This window comes from Pongo abelii, chromosome 2 (genome assembly GCF_028885655.2).
Source record: "Pongo abelii isolate AG06213 chromosome 2, NHGRI_mPonAbe1-v2.0_pri, whole genome shotgun sequence".
Classification (NCBI taxonomy): Eukaryota; Metazoa; Chordata; class Mammalia; order Primates; family Hominidae; genus Pongo; species Pongo abelii.
The window spans coordinates 35,941,755-35,962,188 of record NC_085928.1 but is presented as its reverse complement, the minus strand read 5'-3'; the positions used below and the strand labels follow the sequence as shown (position 1 = coordinate 35,962,188).

General features: G+C 34.5%; 1 long non-coding RNA gene across 3 annotated transcripts in view; it reads left to right on the top strand.

Moving 5' to 3' along the window:
* LOC129058329 (uncharacterized) overlaps nucleotides 1-20,134 on the top strand; it is a 38,646-nt gene extending 18,512 nt beyond the window's left edge. For 2 of the 3 annotated variants that reach the window (XR_008523433.2, XR_008523434.2), the window contains exons 3-5: nucleotides 9,712-9,769; nucleotides 16,120-16,210; nucleotides 19,678-20,134. This is a non-coding gene — a long non-coding RNA (uncharacterized LOC129058329). The remainder of the gene's footprint in view (nucleotides 1-9,711; nucleotides 9,770-16,119; nucleotides 16,211-19,677) is intronic. The other variant, XR_008523431.2, reaches the window with a different exon arrangement.
* Nucleotides 20,135-20,434: the final 300 nt, after the last annotated feature.

Genomic DNA, 20,434 nt, shown 5'->3' with positions numbered 1-20,434 from the left:
GGCCAAAGGAGTGCTCATGTCACCCCCTTCCAGCTCCAGGCAGCTCAGCACAGAGACTACATTTGTTTGAGAGAAAGTAAGGAAAGAACAGGAGTCTATGGTCATACAGGGAATTCTCCTGGCTCTTACCCAAGACCACACAGGTGGTACCTGTATGAGTTTGAAAGAGCCATGCCATTACTGGGCTTGGGGTGTCCTGTGGAGCTGGTATGACTGCAGTGAGAATACCTAAATCACAACGCCCAAGTCCCTTTAAATACCTGGAAAGCCTTCCCAAGAAGAAAAGGTACAAACAAGCCCACACTATGACAAATAAAATGAGTACCTAACTCTTCAATGCCCAGACACCAATGAACATCCACAAGCATCAAGAAGATCCAGGGAAACACGACTTCACCAAACAAACTAAATAAGGTGCCAGGGACCAATTCTAAAGAGACAAAGGTATATAACCTTTCAAACAGAGAATTCAAAATAACTGTTTTGTAGAAGCTCAATGAAATTCAACATAATACAGAGGAGGAATTCTAATCATGTCTGATAAATTTAGCAAAGAGATTGAAATAATTAAAAATAATCAAGCAGAAGTTCTGACCTGAAAAATTCTATTGACATACTGAAGAATGCATCAGAGTCTCTTAACAGCAGAATTCATCAATCAGAAGAATCAGTGAGCTTAAAAATTATTTGAAAATACAGTAAAAAGAGACAAAACTGGAAAGAATAAAAAAGAAGAATACAGCATGCCTGCAAGAGCTAGAAAATAGTCTTAAAAAGGCAAATCTAAGAGTTACTGGCCTAAAAGAAGAAGCAGGGAGAGAGATTTGGGTAGAAAGTTTGTTCAAAGTAATAATAATAGAGAACATTCCAAACCTATAGAAAGATATTAATATCCAAGTACAAGAACATTATAGCCCACCAAGCAGATTTAACCCAAAGAAAACTACCTTGAGGCATTTAATAATTGAACTCCCAAAGTCCAGGATAAAGAAAGAATCCTAAAAGCAGCAAGAGAAAAGGAACAAATCACATACAATGGAGCTGCAATAGATCTGGCAGCCGACTTCTCAGTGGAAATGTTACAGACCAAGAGACAGGTGACATTTACACTGAGAAACTTTAAATATGTCTCTGGCATGACATATTTAAAGTTCTGAAGGAAAAAAAGATGTATCCTGTAATAGTAAATGCAGTAAAAATGTCCTTCAGACATGAAGGCTTAATAAAGACTTTCCCCAGAAAAACAAAAAACAGAGGAATTTTACCAAACCAGGCCTGTTCTACAAGAAATGCTAAAACGAATTCCTCAGTGTGAAAGAAAAGTATGTTAATGAGCAATAAGAAATCATCTAAAGGCGCAAAACTCATTGGTAATAGTAAGTACACAGAAAGGCACAGAATATTATAATACTCTCATTGTGGTGTGTCAATTATTCATGTCTTTAGTGGAAAGATTAAATGATGAAATGACCAAAAATAATAACTAAAACAACTTTTACATACATAGAGAGTATAATAAGATATAAATACAAACAACGAAAAGTTAAAAACAGTGGGGAATGTTAAGTTGTTATCAGTTTAAAATAATGGGTTATAAGATATTATTTGCAAGCATCACAGTAACTACAAGTTAAAAAGTATATGATAGATATGAAAAAACATAAAAAGCAGGAAATTAAAACATACCACCAGAGAAATCACCATCACTAGAAGGAAGACAAAAAGGAAGAAAGAAGAGAAGACCATATAACAGCCAGAAAAAATAAGGAAATGGCAGAAGTAAGTCCTTATTTATCATTAATAATATTGAATGTAAATGAACTAAACTCTCCAATCAAAAGACACAGAGTAGCTGCATGGATAAAAAACAAGACCCAATGATCTGTTGTGTATAAGAAACACACTTCACCTGTAAAGACGCACATAGAATAAAAATAAAGGGATAGAAAAAGATATAATGGAAACTGAAGAAGAGTATAAGTAGCTATACTTATATCAGACAAAATAGATTTCAATAAAAAACTGTAAAAAGAGACAAATAAAATTATTATTTAATCATAAAGGGGCCAATTCAGCAAGAGGATATAATAATTTTAAATATATATGCACCCAACGTGGGAGTGCTCAGAGATATAAAGCAAATATTATTAGAGCCAAGGAGAGAGATAGATTCCAATATAGTAATAGCTGGAAACCGTTAACACCCCATATTCAGCTTTAGGCCGATCATCAAGACATAAAATCAACAAAGAAACATTGGACTTAATCTGCACAATAGAACAAATGGACCTAATAGATATTTACAGAACATTTTATCCAATGGCTTCAGAATACACATTCTTCTCAGCATATGGATCATTCTCAAACATAGATCATAGTTAGGCCACAAAATAAATCTGAAAAAATTCAAAAAATTGAAATCATATCCAGTATCTTCTTTGACCACAGTGGAATAGAACTAGAAATCAATAACAGAGGAATATTGGAAATTGGACAAACAAATGGAATTAAACAATATGCTCCTGAATGACCAGTGGATCAATGAAGAAAGAAGGAAGGAACCTAAAACCTTCTTGAAACAAATGAAAATGGAAACACTGCATACCAAAACCTATGGAATAAAACAAAATCAGTACTAAGAGGAAAGTTTATAGTAGTAAGAACCACATCAAAAAACATCAAATAAAAAACCTAATAATGCATCTTAAAAAGCTAGAGGAGCAAGAGCAAACCAAATGCAAAATTAGTAGAAGAAAAGGAATAGTAAAGATCAGAGCAGAAATAAATGAAATTGAAAGGAAGAAAACACTACAAAAGATCAATGAAAAAAGCTGTTTTTAAAAATATAAACAAAACTGACAAACTTCTAGCTAGATTAGCCAAGAAAAAAGAGAGAAGACCCAAATAAATAAAATCAGAGATAAAGAGGGAGACATCACAGCCAATACCAAAGAAATATGAAGTATCATTAAAGGTTACATGAGCAAATTTATATCAATAAATTGGAAAACCTTCAAATGGCATATTCCCAGACACATACAACTTTCCAAGACTGAACCACGAAGAAATCCAAAACCAGAACAGATTGGTATCAAGTAATAAGATTGAAGCCATAATAAAAACTCTTCCAGCAACAAAAAAGTTCAGGAACTGATGGGTTCACTGCTGAATTTTACCAAAGATTTCAAGAACTAATACCGATCCTACAAGAACTATTCTGAAAAATTGAGGAGGAGGGAATACTTCCAAACTCATTCTATGAGGTCAATATTACTCTAATATCAAAACCAGAAAAAGACAAATCAAAAAATAAAACTACAGGCCAATGTATCTGATGAACATTGATGCAAAAATCCTCAACAAAATGCTAGCAAACCAAATTCAACAACACATTAAAAAGATCACTCACCATGACCATGTGGGATTCATCCCAGGGATGCAAGGATGGTTGAACATATGCAAATTAGTCAATATGATATATCAATAGAATGAAAGACAAAAACCACATGATCGTTTTAATCAAGGCTGAAAAATCATTTGGTAAAATTCAGCAACCATTCATAATAAAAACCGTAAAAAAACTGGGTATGGAAGGAAAATACCTCAACACGGTATAAACCATACACAACAGACTCACAGCTTGTATCACACTAAATGGGGAAAATCTAAAAGCCTTTCCTTTAAGACCTGGAACATGACAAGGATGCTCACTTTCATCACTGTTATTCAACATAGTACTGGAAGTCCTAGCTAGAGCAATCGGACAAGAGAAAGAAAGAGCATCCAAGTTGTAAAAGAAGAATTCAAATTATCCTTGTTTGCAGATGATATTATCTAGTGTTTGGAAAAACCTAAAGACTCCAGCAAGAAACTTAGAACCAATAAACAAATTCAGTTATACTGTACGATACCAATCAACATACAAAAATCAATATCTTTTCTATATGCCAACAGCAAACAATCTGAAAAAAATTAAGAAATTAATCCCATTCAAAGTAGTTACAAATAAAATACAATATCAAAGAAATGAAAGATCTCTACAAAAAAAGTATAAAGCATTGATGCAAGAAATTAGAGAACACCTAAAAATTGGAAAGATATTTCAAGTTCATGGATTGGAAGAATATTATTATAGTATCCGTTCTACCCAAAGCCATCTAGAAATTCAGTGCAATCCCTATCAATATAGCAATGAAATCCTTAATAGAAATACAAAAATATCTTAAAATTTACATGGAATTACAAAAGGCCCAGAACAGTCAGTGTTATCCTGAGCAAAAAGAACAAAACAGGAGGAATCACATTACCTGACTTCACATTATACTACATAGTTATTGTATCCAAAACAGCATGGTACTGGCATAAAAATAGACATATAGAACAATAAATCAGAATAGAGAACCCAGATATAAATTTATACATCTGCAGTGAATTCATTTTTGTCAAAGGTGCCAAGAACATACACTGAGGAAAGAGCAGTCTCTTCAATAAGCAGTGATGGGAAAACTGGATATCCATAAGCAGAAGAATAAAACTAGACCTTGATCATTTGCCATATACAAAAATAAAATTGAAATGGTTTAAAAACTTAAATATAAGACATCCAACTATGAAACTACTAAAATTCATTGGAGAAACTCTCCAGGACATTGGACTGGGCAAAGATTTCTTGAGTAATATCCCACAAGCACAAGCAACCAAAACAAAAATGAACAGATGGGATCACATCAAGTTAAAAAGCTTCTGGACATCAAAGGAAACAGTCAACAACATGAAGAGAAAGCTCACACAATAGGAGAAAATATTTGGAAACTACTCATCTGACCAAAAATTAATAACCAGAATATATAAGGAGCTCAAAGAACCCTATAGAAAAAAATCTAATAATCTAATTTAGAAAGGGAGAAAAGATATTAATAGCGATTTCTCAAAAGAAGATACACAAATGGCAATCAGGTATATGAAAAGGTGCTTGACATCACTGTTCATCAGAGAAATGCAAATGAATACTACAATGAGATATTATCTTACCCCAGGTAATATAGCTTATATCCAAAAGACAGGCAACAACAAATGCTGACGAGGATGTGGAGAAAAGGGAACCTTCATACACTGTAGGTGGGAATGTTATTTAGTACAGCTACCATGGAGAACAGTATGCAGGTTCCTCAAAAAACTAAAAAAACTACCATATAATCCAGCAATGCCACTGTTAGATATATGTCCCAAATAAAGGAAATCAGTATATCAAAGAGATGGAACTGGACATCATTATGTTAAGTGAAATATGCCAGGCACAAAAAGGCAAATATTCACATGTTCTCACTTATCTGTGGGAACTAAAGAAGGTAAAACAATTGACCTCATGGAGGTAGAGTGTAGAATGATGGTTACCAGAGGCTACGAAGTGTATTGGATGAGGTGGGGGTGGGGAGTGGGATGTGGGGATAATCAGTGGGTTCAAAAATACAGTTAGATAGAATAAATAAGATTTAGTATTTTGCACAACATGGTGACTGCAGTCAACAATAATTCACTGTATATTTAAAAATAACTAAAAGCATAATTAGGTGGTTGTAACAGAAGAAATAAATACTTGATGTGATGGATATCCTATTTATCCTGATGTGATTATGATGTATTATATGCCTGTATCAAAACATCCCATGTACCCTATGTGTATGTGTATATATGTGTGTGTGTGTGTGTGTGTGTGTGTGTATGTATAACCCTCTCTCTATATAGGGTACATGAGATACATAAAAATTACATATATATACCTGCTATGTACCCACAAAAATTAACAATAAAAAAAAATAACATGTTCTCTAAAATGATTAATTATAATTCAGCAATTACTATTGATGTAAGGATGGGTAGATTTTTTTTTGCATGAAACTGGAAAGCTCATTTCAAACTGGTGTTCCTTTTTGTACAAAAGGCAACAGCAAGGTATTCTACATTTTTTAGGGAACCAGTACTAGGTGAATCATGAGTAGAAAAGCCTAAATATTGTAGAACTAACATTGAGTTACAAGTCATTGACTAGTCTCTGATACAAAGTGATATACTAAAGTAAGAAAATAATACGTATAGAGGCTTTACCTTAAGATGTGTTCTTTTCAGTTGACACCGTGTCCCATGTACTTTCTTTATTGTATTACGGCAGCCTATCATTACCGTTTGTTGTATCAACCCAAAAGGCTAGGGCCATGTTCCAAACATCTCCACCTTCCTCTAAAAAGCAGTTATAAATCCACAATCCACTAATGTACATGTATATACATTATAGATTAGGTTAACATACACAAAATGACTTGCTTCACCAACTAGGAGTAGCAATATATCATATCTCTTTTATTTTGCCAATTAATCATTCAAACAACAGTAGTTTCCTATTAGCAGGAAGTCTAACATCTCCTGATGGAGTGCTGCTTCTTCCTTGTAATTCCAGGTTGTTCAGCTGGCTTTCTCAGGCCAAAAGCTAGCAGTCATATTTCCAAGATAATTGCAAATTTGCATTAATCTTCTATGTATAGTTTCTTATTGCCATATGATGCCACTATTGAAGCTTGGTCCTGTCCAGTTCCATAAATGTTCACCAGTTTGTGGTGATACCTTTCTGGTCTAAGTTCCTACATTGTTTTCCCTGCACTCTTGGGTTTAATGTAGAGGGTCCCTTGTTAAGATTCTGAGTTCTGTAGTCCTGCGAACTGAATTTGAATATTGCCTTTGCTTCTTTTTAGCTGTGTGATTAAAGTCAATTATCGAACTTTCTGAGCCTCAGTTTCCTCCTCTATAAAATGAAGATAATAATAGAACTTATCTGATAGTGGTGTTGTGAAAATTAAATGAGACAATACATATCAAGCAAACTGCCTGGCACCTCCAAGATTTGCAGGAAATGTGTGCCCTTACTATCACTATGACTGCCACTATTACTATTAGTGATGCAGTAATCCTTTACAGGAGGATAGCAACATTTCAAGTTTGCTGTAGTGCAAAGCTTAGTGTCTCCAGTATTTTCCTGTTGGAGAGAAACTGGGGTCTCTATGCAAATTAGTTTACCTTGAGGCCACGGCTCTCCGTACTGCAGCAATTGACCTCCTGTTTGTACATTTCTCCAAGAAAAATGGGAAAGTTTCTGACAGGCAACTCATGGATAATTAAATTTGAATGGTCAATATATATCTTGCTAGTACTCAGGAGAATACAAATTAGATAAAAACGAGATAATTTTCTATACCCAACTCATCTGCAAAAATAAATTTCTGATAACATCAATCTGTAGAGTTGTGGCGCAAGGGCAAACTTCATGTGTTGTAGGTGAGAGGGTAAGTCATTACAACCCAAGTTTTAGGGAAAGGAAAAATAAATGTGATTTATTCATAAACTAGAACATTACACAATATTAAAATGAAGTGTGTGTGTATCTGTCAACATGGATACATTTGAAAAGCATAATGTTGAGTAAAAAAAAAAAGCAAATTGCTAAAGGATGTATAGAGTATACCATTTGCATACACTCATAAAACACACAAATAAGTATACATACATATGTGATAAAAATATTAAAACATACAGGCTAAAATTATATACCAATATGAGGATGTTAGTTACTTCTGGGAAATGAGGGGGCAGAAAGGAGGAATGGAGTGTGGGCGCAGTGGCTCATGCCTGTAATCCCAGCACTTTGGGAGGCCATGGAGGGCTGATTGCTTGAGGTTAGGAGCTCAAGACCAGCCTGGCCAACATGGCGAAACTCCATCTCTACTAAAAATACAAAAATTAGCAGGATGTGGTGACGGGTGCCAGTAATCCCAGTCACTCGGGGGGCTGAGGCAGGAAAATCTCTTGAACCAGGAGGCAGAGTTTGCAGTGAGGCAAGATCATACCCCTGCACCCCAGCCTGGGCAACAGAGTGAAACTCCATCTCAGAAAAAATAGAAAGGAGGAACAGAGAACCGAGAGGGGTTATAGCTCTCTATATAACATTTTATTTCCTTTAAAAATTTATGGCTATATTGTAACATGTAGTTTGTTACGTATGTGTGATGTAGGTACCATCTGTTACATATGTGTGATGGGTTCATAGGTATACATAAAATCAATTTTTCTTTCTGTGAACATCAATTATTTAATAACATGACATAAAATAAAGACAATTGGAAAAATAGCTCTTTTAGGCTTAGAGATAATTAGAAAACACTTGGGGAAGAATAAAATTAGATAGCTACTTCAGATCACATATTAAAGAGAATTCCCTGTGGGGTTTAAATTTTAAATAAAAAGAAAGTAGAGCAGAAGATAATGTAGGCAATTATTTGTCTGATCTTAATAGGAAAACTTTAAGCATATAGACAAAAGAAATTTAGGCAAAAAATACATTTTTTCTACATAAAATTCAAAGCTCTGCTATGTCCAAAATCTATAAACAAAATATAAATGATGAGCTATTTAAACTGGCATTGTTAACATGTAAAGGATTTGTAGAAACAACAGATATAAAATTATCCCATGAGAAAAATATGATTATGACACCAACAGACAATTTTCAAATGGATAAATAACAATGACCAAAGTGTGAATGTGTTCAGGAACATGGTTATCAACTTTATGCCTCTCAGCTCCAAATTAACCCTTCAGTACCTGCTCCAATATAATGGACTGGAATCTTTTTTTTCTTTTGAACTTTTAGGTTCAAGGGATACATGTGAAAGTTTGTTCCATAGGAAAATTGTATATAATGGGGCTCTGGTTTACAGATAGTTTTTTCACCTAGTTAATCAGCATAACACCAAATGGGTAGTTTTTCAATCCTCACCCTCCTTCCACCCTCCACTTTCAAGCAGGCCCTGGTATTTATTGTTCCTTTCCTTGTGTCCATGTGTACTCAGTGTTTAGCTCCCACTTATAAGTGGGAACAGGTACTATTTGGTTTCCTGTTCCTGCATTAATTCAGTTAGGATAATAGCCTCCATCCATGTTGTTACAAAGGAGAAACTATGCATTTGACGAAGGTCTAATATCCAGAATCTGTAAGAAACATAATCAAATCAACAAGCAAAAAACAAACAATCCTATTAAAAAGTGGCCAAAGGACCACTGATTTTTGTACATTGATTTTGTATCCTGCAACTTTGCTGAAGTTAGTTTACCAGTTCAAGGAGCATTTGGGCAGAGGTTATGAGGTATTCTAGGTGTAAATACGTTCATTTGGCTATGAACAGACACTTCCAAAAGAAGACATACATACAACCAATAAACATATGAAAAAAAGCTCAATATCACTAATCATTAGGGAAATACGAATCAAAACCAAAATGAGATACAATCTCATACCAGTCAGCATAGCTATTAATATTATTAAAAATCAAAAATAACAGATGCTGGCAAGGTTGCAGAGAAAAGGGAATGATTATATGCTGTTGGTGGGAAAGTAAATCAGATTAGCCATGTTGCTCCAAAGGACATGCTCTCATTTTTTTTTTATGGCTACATAGTAGTCCATGGTGTAGATGTATATTTTCTTTACTCAGTCCACCACTGATGGGCATTTAGATTGATTCAGTGTGTTCACTATTGTCAATAATGCTGCAATGATCAAAATCTGCATATGTCTTTATAGTAGAACCATTTATATGCCCTTTGGTGTGTACCCAACAATGGGATTTCTAGGTCAAATGTCATTTCTATTTTAATTTCTTTCAGAAATCTCCAGACTGCCTTCCACAGTGGCTGATCTAATTTACATTCCCATCAGCAGTGTGTAAGTATTCCCTTTTCTCTGTGATCTTACCAGCATCTGTTATTTTTTGACTTTTTAATAATATCCATGCTGACTGTGTGAGATGGTAACTCAATGTGGTTTTGATTTGCATTGCTTTGATGATTAGTGATATTGAGCTTTATTTCATATGCTTTTTGGTTGCATGTATGTCTTCTTTTGAGAAGTATCTGTTCATATCCTTTGCCCATTTTTTAATAGGGTTGTTTGGTTTTTGCTTGTGATTTGTTTGTGTTCCTTATAGATTCTGGATATTAGAACTGTCAGATGCATAGTTTGCAAATATTTTGTCCCATTCTGCAGGTTGTCTGTTTATTAAGTTTCTTTTGCTGCTTAGAAACTCTTTAATTAGGTCTTACTTGTCAATTTTTATTTTTGAAATTGCTTTTGGAGTCTGCATCATGAAGTCTTTGCCAGGGCCTATGTCCAGAATGGTATATTTTAGGTTTTCTTCTAGGGTTTTTGTGGTTTTGGGTTTTTACATTAAAGTCTTTGATCCACCCTCAGTTGATTTTCATATATGGTGAAAGGTAAGGGGTCCAGCTAAAATCTTCTGCATATGGCTAGCCAGTCATTCCTGAACCATTTATTGAATAAGGTGTCCTTTCTCCATTGCTTGTTATTGTCAGCTTTTTCAAAGACAAGATGGTTGTACGTGTATGGCTTTATTTCTGGGTTCTCTATCTTGTTTCAGTTGTCTATGTGTCTGTTTTTGTACCCAGAACTATGCTGTTTTGGTTGCTGTAGCCTTGTAGTATAGTTTGAAGTTGGGTAGTGTGATGCCTCCAGGTTTGTGTGTTTGTTTTTGATTTGGATTACCTTGGCTGTTAGCCAGGCTCTTTTTTGGTTGTAAATGAATTTCAGTCAACAGTTCTTCTAATTCTATGAACGATGTCATTAGTTGTTTGATAGGAATAACATTGAATCTGTCAATTGCTTTTGGCTGTATGGTCATTTTAACAATATTAATTCTTCCTATCCACGAGCATGGGATGTTTTTTCATTTGGCTATGTCATCTGTGGTTTCTTTGAGCAGTATTTTGTAATTCTCATTGTAGAGACCTTTCACCTTCCTGGTTGGTTGTATTCCTAGGTATTTTATCCTTTCTGTGGCAATCATGAATGGGATTGCATTCTTGATTTGGCCCTCAGCTTGGCTGTTGGTGTATAGAAATGCTACTGATTTTTGTACATTGATTTTGTATCCTGCAACTTTGCTGAAGTTAGTTTACCAGTTCAAGGAGCATTTGGGCAGAGGTTATGAGGTATTCTAGGTGTAAATCCGTATTGTCTATAAGCAGGGATGGTTTGATTTCCTCTCTCCCTACTTGGATGCCTTTTATTTCTTTCTCTTGCCTGATTGCTCTGACTGGGACTTCCTATGCTTTGTTGAATAGAAATAGTGAGAGTGGGCATCCTTGTCTTCTTCCAGTTCTTAAGTAGAATGCTTTCAGCTTTTGCCTGTTTATATGATGTTGGCTCTGGGTTTGTCATAGGTAGCTCTTATTATTTTGAGGTATGTTCCTTCAATGCCTAGTTTGTTAGTGATTTTTAGCATGAAGGGATGTTGGATTTTGTGGAAAGCCTTTTCTGCATCTGTTGAGAGGTAATGTAGTTTTTTGTTTTTAGTTCTGTTTATGTGATGAATCACATTTATTGATTTGTATAGGTTACACCAACCTTGCATCCCAGGAATAAAGCCTACTTCATTGTGATGGGTTAACTTTTTGGTGTGCTGCCAGATTCAGTTTGTTAGTATTTGTTGAGGATTTTTAAATCTATATTCATCAGGGTTATTGGTCTGAAGTTTTCTTTTTTTCATTGTGTCTCTGCCAGGTTTCAGTATCTGGATGATACTGGTCTCATAGAATGAGGTATGAAGGAGTCGCTTCTCCTTGATTTTTAGTAATAGTTTCAGTAGGATTGGTACCAGCATTTCCTTATACATCTGGTGGAATTTGGCCATGTATCTCTCTGGTATCTACAAGGGCTTTTACTGATTGGTAGCTTTTTAATTACTGATTCAATTTCAGAACTCCTTATTGGTTGTTCAGAGTTTCCATTTCTCCTTATTTCAATATTGGGAAGTTGTGTGTTTCCAGGACTTTATCCATTTCCTCTAGGTTTTCTGTTTGTGTGCATAGAGGTGTTTGTAATGATCTCTGAGGGTTTTCTGTATTTCTGTGGCAACAGTGGTATGTCTTCTTTGTCAATTTTGATTGTGTTTATTTCAATCTTCTCTCTTTTTTAAATTAGTCTAGCTAGCGGTCTGTCAATCTTATTTATTTATTAAGAATCAACCTTTGGTTTCATTGATCTTTTGCATATTTTTTCTCATCTCCATTTCATTCGGTTCCGCTCTGATTTTCATTATTTCTTTTCTTCTGCTAGATTTGGATTTGGCTTGCTCTTGTTTTCCTAATTCCTCTAGTTGTGATGTTAGGTCGTTAATTTGAGATCTTTGTAACTTTTAATATGGATGTTTAGCACTATATACTTTCCTCTTGACACTGCTTTTGCTGTGTCCCAGACATTTTAGTATGTTGTATATCCATTTTCACTAATTTCAAAGAGTTTTTTGATTTTTGTTTTAATTTCATTGTTTGCCAAAAAGTCATTCAGGGGCCTATTGTTTAATTTAATTTTCATCTAATTGTATGGTTTTGAGAGATCTTTTTGGTATTAATTTCTATTTTTATTGCACTGTGATCCAAGAGTGTGGTTGGTATCATTTTTTAAAAATTTGTCGAGATCTGCCTTATAGCTAAGTGTGTGGTTGATTTTAGAGCATGTCCCATGTGCAGCTGAGAAGATTGTATGTTCTGTTTTTGTTAGGTGGAGTGTTCTGTAGATGTCTGTTAGGTCAGTTTGGTGAAGTGCTGAGTTCAGGTCCCAAATATCTTTGTTACTTTTTTGTCTTAATGATCTGTTTAGTACTGTCAGTGGGGAATTTAAATCTCCCACTATTATTGTGTGGTTATCTTAGTCTCTTTGTAGGTCTCTTAGAACTTGTTTTATGAATCTGAGTGCTCAGTGTTGGGTGCATATATATTTAGAATAGTTGTGTCTTCTCACTGAACTGAATCCTTCACCATTATGTAATGCCCTTCTTTGTCTGTTTTTTAAAATCATTGCTGGTTTAAAATCTGGTTTGTCTGAAATTAGAATAGCAACTCTAGCCCTTTTTGTTTTCCATTTGCTTGATAAATTTTTCTTCATCTCTTTACTTTGAGCGTATGGGCATCATTGTACATGAGATGGATCTCTTGAAGACAGCATATAGTTAGGTCTTCCTTTGATATCCTACTTACCACTCTGTGCCTTTTAAGTGGGGCCTTTAGCCCATTTACATTCAAGGTTATTACTGACATGTGCAGATTTGAACCTGTCATTGTGTTGTTAGCTGGTTGTTATGTAGACTTGATTGTGTAGTTGCTTTATAGTGTCAATGTCTCTGAACATAAGCACATATATAGACCATTGTTATTTTTGTGGTGGCCAGTAATGGTCTGTAATATCCGTGTTTATCACTTTCTTAAAGACTTCTTGTTAGGCAAGTCTGGTGGGAACGAATTCCCTTAGCATTTACTTGTTTGGAAGCTATTTTATTTCTCCTACACTTAGGAAACTTAATTTGGCTGGGTATAAAATTTTTGGTTGGAATTTCTTTTCCTCTTTTAAAATGAGCATAACGTCAAGCTTTGTTGGTAGATTAGGCTGGAGGGACATTACTAGGGTAAGGGATGTTCTACTGGGTCTGGTACTATGTTTTGTTTATGCTGCTGAAGTTGCATCATGAGCCAGCTGTGCAGGAATGTCAGTACATACAGTGTGCTATGCCTCAGCTATATGCCCACAGTGCACACCCCCTCAGCGATCTCACAGCCTCAACCTAGACTTGTTTTACACTTTCATGTGGTCCTACTAATGCAGAAACTACACAGTGCAAAATGAGCCTGCAGAGGTACCCTGACTCCCCCTGAATGCCCACCCAGCAACCTTGGTCACTTGTAACCTGAAGGGTTGTAACTCATGGCTTTTCCAGAGTGACACCATACACTCCAGGCCTGTGTCCACAGTGGCGTTGCTGTATTTGCTCTCATACCTGCCCATCCACCAGCTTTGGCTCAGCTGCATACTAGAGGCTTGCTTCCTACTTGCTGGGTGACTGGGACCAACTCTTTGGATTTTTAATGCACTCAGGAAATTTCATATTTCATGGCAAATAATTTAGTATGAGCATACTATTCTCTTTTTGACTTTTATAATCATTCCCAGATAAAATGTTCCATACCTGTTATACAGCAGAAAGAAAGGACTTGATTCTCCAAAATTAAGTAATTTTGACTTAAGACATTTTTGATTTATTTGTAAATCTTTACCAAGATTTACAATACCTTAATAAGAAAACACAAATACTGCTAATGATATTCACTTAAAAAACTGCTTACTTATTTGTATTCCCACTGTAATAAACAGATATTGACTGAAGTTGGTATCAACAATCAAGATTTATTGACCCTAGGTAAATATTATAGAAAATAATATCAAGGTCAGTACTGGCTCAAGAGACCATTGATCTCGTGTGAAGGCTAAAATTTATCAATATTTCCATTATAGCACTACCTCATATTATAAAGATTTCTTTTATGAACTGTAGTCTTCAGGAAGTATATGGTTCATTCTGAAGGAGGATGAGAAGACCATTTAGAAACTGTTAGAATTACGGGCATGAAGACTAAACAATAGTGTAGTTTAGTGGAACATCACAAATTGGTTCCTAAAAGCACTTTTGCAGTTTATTTTTATTTTGGTGATTGCATTTTTACATGGAGTGTGGCTGGTGCTAGGATGGTGCTGTTGTCAGCCACGTAAAGGCTCGGGGAAGAAATGTAGAGGGAATCAATAGGTTTAAGAATAAAGGTGGCAGAACAGAACTGGGAGGATGAGCAGAGCTGAGAGGAGTCATTTAGATGTCCACTTGTAATAATACTTCCCTGTTCTGCATAACTCCTTTATGTACAGTTCTACTGTAGTTTGCAGGGTTATGTCACAAAGTGGAAATAAAAACCACAAGTAGCAGAGGGCACCACAAAGAACAAAATATCCTTAGGAAATACATTCATACTTTTACTGCAGAGAGTAAACTGATACATATGTATTAAATAAGATTTTGATAGCCAGTGCAAATTCTTATTTTTGAAATCATGGGCTTACATTAAAACAGGACTGACTGCTGGCAGAAATGAGCAAGAACCATCAGTACCAAATCATTAACGAAGAAAGACCTATGCAAATTTACAACAAAAACTTATTGAAACTTTCCTGTAGTCCTCCTACTACAGAATCTAAGAACTCTCAATAGCAAATTGTATTGAAAAATATGCTTTATTTGATCAGCAGAGTGATCTTTCAAAAGTGAATTATTCTAATTATAGTTTACCTAAAGAAATGCTAAAAAAAATTTACAATGGTATGGTCTTTTAGCCATAATTAGAAAATAATCTTTCAGCAGATTATTATTAAAATAATTGTGGACATATATAGATAATACATATGTGGTGTTCACATATAATAAGGGAGAAGCCTATGAGGATTATTAAAGATATGTCAATTATGTATAATTCAAATAGGTAATCTCAAGAAAAAACGGCAAATACTATTACCGGTAAAACACAGAAGAAATACAAATTCTAATACACATATTAAAAAGTTTACTTTAGTGATAACCAAAGAGCTCTAATTATAATTAGCATTAATAATGTGATTTTTGAAAAAGACATTCCAAATTTTAATAATACAGAAAACTACCTAGTGTTGGTAAGAATTTGCAGAAAATGGGGTTTTTCACATAATCTCTTAAGTGAAGTATTAGTCAAAGCTGAGGAAAAGAGACTTTTGACCATGCAATTTTATTTCCAGGAATGTATCCTAAGTAAATAACAAGAAACTAAGAACTTTAAGCACATGATGGTTTACTGTGGCATTACGGAAAATAATAAAAATTTTAAAATACTCAAAATGTCCAGCAATTGTTGAGAGAGGTATCCCCTATGGGTCCTGAGTATTCATCCACATTCTTGGAAAGTGTTCCAGATTGCAAGGCTTATATGTTTTGTGTTCTGAGTAGCTTATGTAGCTAGTCACATAGTCAAATGAGTAGGTCAAGGTGACCACAACCTGACTACCATGTAATTTATAACAGCACATGCCTTGAGAGGAGAAGCCCTGGCTTATGTGTTGCTGGCTACAGTGACTGGCAGCTTGTCAAAAAGCCTCAGATTTTTGGTCCTGGGTTCTTCTCTTGTAATGCAATCTTTTTTTGTATACAGGTGTCAGCTGAAAGCATGGTACACCTTCATGGGACTTGATGGGAGGGGAGGACAATGCAAGTATGCAGATGATTCTATTTCTTGCTGTTCTGTGAGTGATAAAATCTTTTTTCTCCTAATCTTGTGTCTTCTGTCACCATCCATGAATCAGTAACAGGTTAACTTTTTGGCTTACAAGTAGGGTCAAAATCTCAGACTCTTCATGGTTCTTGACACAGCAGGGACTTCACTAGTAAGTTAAGTGCATTTGAAAGAGTACTAAGCTGCTGTTGAAAGTTATGGTCTTGAAAAATACTATCAATATACAAAAATGTTCAAGACACCCTGATTAGAGAAAAAAATGACAAAACAGTACAGTTTGATATATATTTTTAAAAGTATGTACATGCGTGGAAAAATTCTAGAAGTGTATATACGAAAAGGTGAGTAAGAGCATCTTAAAAACAATTGCATCATGTTTTTCATTCAGTGGTTCTCAAACTTTATTGTGCATCAGAAGGCTGTTAAGATACTGCATGCTCAGTGTCAGCCCCACAGATTCTGATTCAATAGGTCTGGGTGGTGCCCAGTGACTTGTATTTCTAGCAAATTATCAGGTGATGCTGCTGCTGCTGCTCTTCAGGAAACCATACTTTCAGGACCATCATTTTATTCCATGTGGTAGTTCAGTGTACTAGTTATAGACATGAACTCTGGAGCCAACTTCCTTGAATGTCTGTCTGATCCTGCCATGTCGTAGTTTGACTTTAAGTAAGTTTTAAAATTAGTCTTGCCTCATTTTCTTATCTGGAAAATGGGGATAAAATCTCCATTTTAGTAAGATAATAGCACTAAAGCCACAGAAATTTACCCACAGTGTCTACCATATTACAAGTGCTCTTATTATGTTGTGTAGACATCACAAATATGTTAAAACCAAGAATGTTACTACTGGTTCTTTGTGTTATAGCTATGGACCATTGTAGTGAACAGAGTATAAGATAATAGAATCAGGCACACTGTGTATACTGTCACCTACTGTATTTAATTTACTCATCTATCAAATGGGTCAATAACTTCTCCCCTACAGTTTTTGGAAGGCTTCAATGCAATTACATATATGAAATACCTGGGAAGTAACTTAAGTCAGTTAATATTAATTCTCCTGCTTCTCACACCACTTCTAAGCATCACCCATATATTTATCAGAAATTAATAATCACTTATTTGTTTGAATGTTCTGAATGTTTTTGACTTCAGAGATAAATAGCCAACCCTCTTGAAGCTTACATTATATGGGGAGAAAATTTTAGGTTTAAGACTAGGAGTTAGAAAGACTAGAGTGTTGTAATGGAAAAGGAATATTAGGAGTGAGAAAGTTTGATTTATCTGCTATTCTGCTGCTAATTTAATGTTTAGTATTGAGTAAATCTTTTATCTGTGTCTCACTGGTAAAGGGAGAAAATTGGGCATATATTTCTAAGATCCTTTAAACTCTAACAGTCTTTCAATTTAAAACTTCTAATGCTTTGTAAATTAGGTGTGAAAAACTGAAATACCTTGTGGACCAGCCATAATAGAAATGTGTGAAATGGCTGGCTTATTATAGCGAGTGGTGGAGATACAACCACTTGGAGAGTGCATGTCTGTGTAAAGACATTTACATTAAAATTGTTTTAAAAATATTTAGGCTGCTTTTAAAAACACTTAAAGAGCTTTGAGATAATCATCTTTTAAATACTTGTAGTTGGAATAGTGAGAAAGAATGGCATTCTGCCTTTAAACATGAAGATGAGTTAATGCTACAAAACAGAATATACTAGCTCTGTTACTGATTATTTAACTCTTTGCATTTCTCATTTCAATGCAAACTGAAATCACAGTAAATGCTGAGCAAGATAGATAGATAAATAATTTTTAAAATCTGTCTACAAAGAGTCAGCTTGCGACTGAGGTTGGAGGTATGAGGTAGAGTGTTCTATATTTGCACTGCAGGTCGCTGATATTTGAAAGGCACATTAATCATGTTATCAATGGGTAATAATAAAGAACGGACATGTATTTATTATACATGTATAGAGATTATGACACTGAGTTCATTAAAGCAAAAATATGCTTTGGAAGAAGACTTACAGCAAATGGCAGAGATCATGAAAAGAGATCGTAAAATAAAAGATCTTGCTTCTTATTAAAAAAAATTTTGTCCTGAAAATTTTCATATATACTACTTTGCTGGACATATGATTTTGGAAAATGAGAACAGAGATAAAATAATCTACTTGCATCCTTGCTTTGACTTAACTCAGAATGTTTAATTAGGTTTTCACAAACTAATGTAAATTAAAGAATAAGAATGTCAAACGAATGTTGGTTGTATAAAATATGGGTTACTTAGGAGAAAAAAATTCACTTTGAAAACATCTTCAAGGAAGAAGGCTTCAAACCTCAAAAACAATGCTATTTGGCATCACTTTTGGGTTTTTTAAGAATATTAAGAATAAGTTTTTTCCACTAAGGTGTTAAAACTTCAGAAAATTATTAAAAACATTTTACATTTAAATATATATTTTACGTTTAAATTTATTTATTTATTTATTATACTTTAAGTTCTAGGTACATGTGCACAATGTGCCAGTTTGTTACGTATGTATACATGCGCCATGTTGGTGTGCTGCACCCATTAACTCATCATTTGCATTAGGTATATCTCCTAATGCTATCCCTCCCTCTTCCCCCACCCCATGGCAGTTTAATTTTACTGACAGTTTAATTACATTTAAATTTGACTAAGAGGCCAGGAAGAAATCTCTTAATGTTGAAATTTTGTAGTAAATGTGTTTGATTATTTTTTTAAAGGTATTGAAAACACTTCTAATTTTGAGAACTATAATTTTAGTGTAATTTAGAGCATGCTTGTTATCACATCAGCATGTTGTGTGAGTAATATTTTACTTACTTATACCTTCATCAAGGTATATTGACATGAAATAAACTGCACATATTTAACATATTAAATTTGATAAGTTATGACATATATGTATACACATAAAAGTATCACAGTCAGTATAATGAACATTTTAGCACACCCTAAAGTTCCTTTTTGCCCTTTTGTAATTCTCCCCTCTAACTTCTCTGACTCTCCTTCTCTCCCCTGCTGTCCCTCTGGCACGTCTAATAGGATTTTGTCACGGGAGCTGTTTACAGTCCCAAAAGACACAATCCTGTATGACATAATCCCAAATGTTGAAATCCCCAAATCTCAAAATCATAGAAATAAAATTTTGGAAAAAATTTAAAAAATCAGTAAAAAGATATTTGTTTACATTTTTAAAGTGGATTTATTTGAGAAACATATAAAAACATGACAACACTTCATAGGTCACTTTATGCAATAAAGTAGGCAACCATAATATACATATTTTTGCAAGCATAAACACTGAGGTATACTAATGACAGTCACCTGGGTGTAATAGTTATGAGCAGATTAACTATATTCATAAAGAAATAGGTAAAAAACCAAAATGTATGAAACCTTTTACTATGGGTGGTAATTGTGTGTACCTACCTTTATAATTGCAGTCATCTGAAATACTGTGATGGACAACTGAAGTTTTTGACCAGCTCAACCAAAAGCCAGCACCACCGCTGAGCCAGCCCTCCAAAGACCCAAGATCTCATGAATTTTATCTGTCACAAATGCAAATGTACAAAAAGGACATCTCTTCACTTACTGAGGAAGTTTCAATTTTTTAATATATATGCATCATGTTTACATACAGTCAACATTATGATAATGCACTTCCGTGAAGTCACATTTGCAAAAAACGTATAAAATGAATTTGAACTCACTAATATTCCAACACAATTTATGGCTCCAGTATTGGAAATGATGTAAATATGGAATACACAGCATAGTGAATTGTAAAAAATAATGCTGACAATTTAAAATAGTGGGAAAAATGAAATAAAAGAAAAAAATTAAAAAAACTGAAAAGAAAATTCAACATATGAAAAGGTGTATGACGGGGTGACAGGATAGATTATGGGCAATTGCATGCAGACAGTCCATAAGAGGTTGCTGATCTTCATGATTGTTAACTATATTTTGAGGCCTTACAACGTGATAAATAGCTGCTTTTTTTTCTTTTTTGACATAGCCATTGCAGAATACATTCACATTCATTTTCTATGTGGTGTTTCTCTTTTTGAAATTCTTCTGTGATTTGATATACACTGAAACTAGTATTTCTATCTTCTATGCTATGCTTGTATGTTGTTTTTGGTACTTGAAAACCCACTTTGCATGTACTCATACACAGACCACAAGTTTGGTGGA